Source organism: Schistocerca cancellata, chromosome 1 (assembly GCF_023864275.1).
Source record: "Schistocerca cancellata isolate TAMUIC-IGC-003103 chromosome 1, iqSchCanc2.1, whole genome shotgun sequence".
Lineage (NCBI taxonomy): Eukaryota > Metazoa > Arthropoda > Insecta > Orthoptera > Acrididae > Schistocerca > Schistocerca cancellata.
In genome coordinates, this window is record NC_064626.1 from 970,908,735 (window position 1) to 970,912,512 (window position 3,778).

Sequence of the window (3,778 nt, forward strand, 5' to 3'; positions counted from 1 at the left end):
TTAATAATGCGTTCTGAAATACAATATCAATAGTTTATAAAGGAAGTACTGTTTTAAGAAATCAGACTGATTTTTTTTTTTTTTTTTTTTTTGTTAATCGAGAAGACAATAAGACAGAAACCAGGAAGCGCAATTTCCTGCGACGAGGGCTAGCGTGCCATTGCAGGAAGTGTTGGCACCCGACCGACCTCACTGAATATTGGACTGTTGGCAGTAAATAAACAGACTTGTCGACTTCGTTAGACTGCGCTTTCTTACATAGATATTAGTCCACGGAGCTTTGATTGGCTGCTCTGCCACATAGTGGCTTCGAGACGGAAACTTTAACCCCCTTATAGCGTGTTCATAAACAATCATTGCGTTGCACACACCTCCTTATCAAGGGGCTCAAAAAACAGGGTTTCGTAAACCGATTTCCCAATACGGCTTCCGGGTAGTCATTTGAACACTTCAAAATCGATTCTGGAAATCCGCTTCTAGTTGCCGGTTTTCCAATTCCGCACTCGATTTTCGATCCCATATAAACTCAACCGGTTTTGAAATGTGGTTGGGCCGTCAGGTTTCGTCTAATAGACGGAGTGGCTTCTTTTACAGTGAAAGATAAGCAAGAATATTAGAATGAAGTAGTTTGCACCTCGTCTAAGTGAAGAGAGATAGCGGTGTGCTGACTAAATCAGAAATTGTAACAGTTGTTTTCCAGGCGCCATATTTAATTGGGCTAGCAAATCAGCCACAGACCTTAACACATTATAAACACGACAGCGAAAATCGGTTTCCCAAATTCGATTTTCGTCTTTTTTACGATTAGAGAGGCCCATGTTCTTCTACCTACCCTTTTTTGCCTTCACATTACATGATACGTGTTTCCGGGGTGGCAATGTCACAAATGTGGTTTATGTACACGATACGCACTGTCACTAATGGTGTCCGTTTCTTATCTGCAGGAACGCCTTGGACGCACTCACTAAAACAGCCAGTGCCGACTGCCTTTAGATCGAGTTCATCCCCTGCCACCTGAATCGTTGATGTCTTTTTATATACTCTGCTACTGATATGAAATGCGATAACATTTGTCTGAATTTGGCAGTAACTGGAATACACAATGCTGCATACATACCGAGGAGGAACTATTCTGACTGACAATGTTAATTTTCCTACAAATATCCATGACTTTATATTGATTTCTGCTACTGTGTAACAGGAAAAATATAAAATTTTACAACCTGAGTGACTCAAAAATGGACTAGGAATAGATAAAACTAAAGATGTGAATACGTCCTGTATCATATTTCGTGATATTATGCATTCTTACAAATGAGACACAATTTTCGTCTAAGATTTATGTCTCTGTGACTTCTATTTTCGAGGTTGCATTAGCAGTTAACCAGGGTTCGTTGTGCAACGAAGTCGTCGCTCTCGCAACTACCCCTCCTCGAACCGGCAGTGGCAGCACGCCGCCAGCGGTCCCGGCTTGCCCCAGTGCTGCTCGGACCTGCTCGCTGCTGCGCCCCCAACCGAACTGATGCCCGTTCGCAACTCCCCATTCCAAATCCAGTACGCAGACCGCATCAAAATAACTGCTCATTCAAAAGCACAAGATACACACGGATCCTGGAGAACAATTCCACCAACGACTCACAATACTAAAACCAGTCACTGTGAAACAACACGGACGAATTATAAGTCGTCACAAAGACAGAGAAGACAGAAGCGGTCGGAAGACCAAATGCACGTCGTCCGCTGCGACGACCTACCGAACGACCAACCAACGGTCATCCTCACTCGAGTCAGGCACGGGAAAGATCCCAGTATAAATCGTTCACTGACAACTTATTGCCATGAGGCCACTTCGATGAGCGGATACACACACACAGGTGAAAGTTGCGCTACTCTAATATCACTGTTCATTCAACTAAAACTCGCTGAATCCGGTCCCTGACTTGGTCGTCCACTCTTGGGAGCACATCCTTCCGCCGGACAGTGCTTGTGTGCCGCCAGCGGTCGGGTGAGAACTGGCTGTGCGGACCTCACTGCTGCTCCGTCCCCATTCAATTAGCTCGACACACGACGACCCGGAAATACTAGAAGCCACTCCAAAGATGGTACCACAGTACGCACTATCGATAAGCACTGCTACTGCCACTCACGGACCGACAAGGCAAGCAGACGCAGCGGCGCCAGTGAACACAATAAGAAAACGAGACGCCACTATCGCTATTACAAGATGCCAAGCTATGAACGTCATCAAAGCGAGCCGCCCACGGCTCAGCCAGAAGTTTGGTATTGCCCACAATTTTTTTCCTTTCGAGCAGGATCGTTCTGAATCATTTCTCTAAATCCATCCAGTTAAATGTCAGGATGGTTTCTTTGAGAAAGGCACGGCCGAGTTCCTTCCCCATTAATCCGAACTTTTGCTCCAATGATCTCGTTGTAGACAGAACATTAAATTCTAAACTTCCTTTCTTTCTCTTTTCGTGCCAAGCGACAGGCACTGATGCCCGAAGGAGAGGAGGTGGTCTACCACAGTCAAATACAGCAGCAGATGACCACTACGCGGTGCAGCAGTAAAGAAAGGACCCACGTCAAACAGCGAGTTCATTTGTAGCCACATTTAACAGGACTGCAAGACGCCTTCTTACACTCCACGACGACTGCATGGGGTTTTTCTCTTTGGCCGACGCCCAGTACAGTGTTTTCCACTGACACCCGCACGTCGCAGGCACCGTTTGCAATGATGCCAAGACTGTAGGGACCAACGACGAGTGGGACCGAGCGCTCTTTTCGAATGAGAGCAAGTTCACTCTGAACGGTGGTTCTACTCCTAGGACGAGAGGTGGGGACACTTAATTCATCCAGAAAAATTGTAGAACACGGTTGCATTGATGGTCCAGATGCTATGGTCTGAGGAGGCATAATTAGCACGTCGATGATCACTGGAGTAGCTTACAACGTAGCGCTCACTGGGAAGCAGGATGACCAGCATGCAGCACGCTGTAAGGTGTCTCCGTAGTGAGTGACAGCCGTGAACGTGGTGGAATAGGCAGGTGGCGAGCTGAGCTTCTTTCTTTCTGTCCCAGGTAGTGGGGCGTCCTTCTGTAAATTTCTGGTCATACTTACGCCTGTTAATAGCTAATTAAAATGACTTTTTCAGTTTAACGTGAATACGACTCAGATGTAAGCCTATAATCAATCTAGCTCACTGTTTCATTCATTTACTCGCGCGTGACAGTCTTGTATTTTTTTCTTATGTGCATCTAATAAATGTAATTCCCTTATTTCACATTAAAATTTTTGTGAGAATTTAATCTTGGTGTCTGGCAACGGCCTTGCCTCAGTGGATACACCGGTTCCCGTGAGATCACCGAAGTTAAGCGCTGTCGGGCGTGGCTGGCACTTGGATGGGTGACCATCGAGCCGCCATGTGCTGTTGCCATTTTTCGGGGTGCACTCAGTCTCGTGATGCCAATTGAGGAGATACTCGACCGAATAGTAGCGGCTCCGGTCAAAGAAAACCATCATAACGACCCGGAGAGCGGTGTGCTGACCACACGCCCCTCCTATCCGCATCTTCCACTGAGGATGACACGGCGGTCGGATAGTCCCGATGGGCCACTTGTGGCCTGAAGACGGAGTGCTTAATCTTGGTGTCTAATTATTTCATTAACTAGTTTGTAATGGTCTACTGCTGCCATGTATGCTGCGCTGCATGCGAAATTATGATCGAACTAATTACGTGAATATTTTAAGCCTGCCAAAGAATGAACCAGTTCAGCTTTTA

The 3,778-nt window shown here is 46.2% G+C and overlaps 1 pseudogene; it reads left to right on the forward strand.

Moving 5' to 3' along the window:
* Positions 1 to 3,316: 3,316 nt before the first annotated feature.
* LOC126103749 (5S ribosomal RNA) lies at positions 3,317 to 3,433 on the forward strand (annotated as a pseudogene).
* The last annotated feature ends 345 nt before the right edge of the window (positions 3,434 to 3,778 follow it).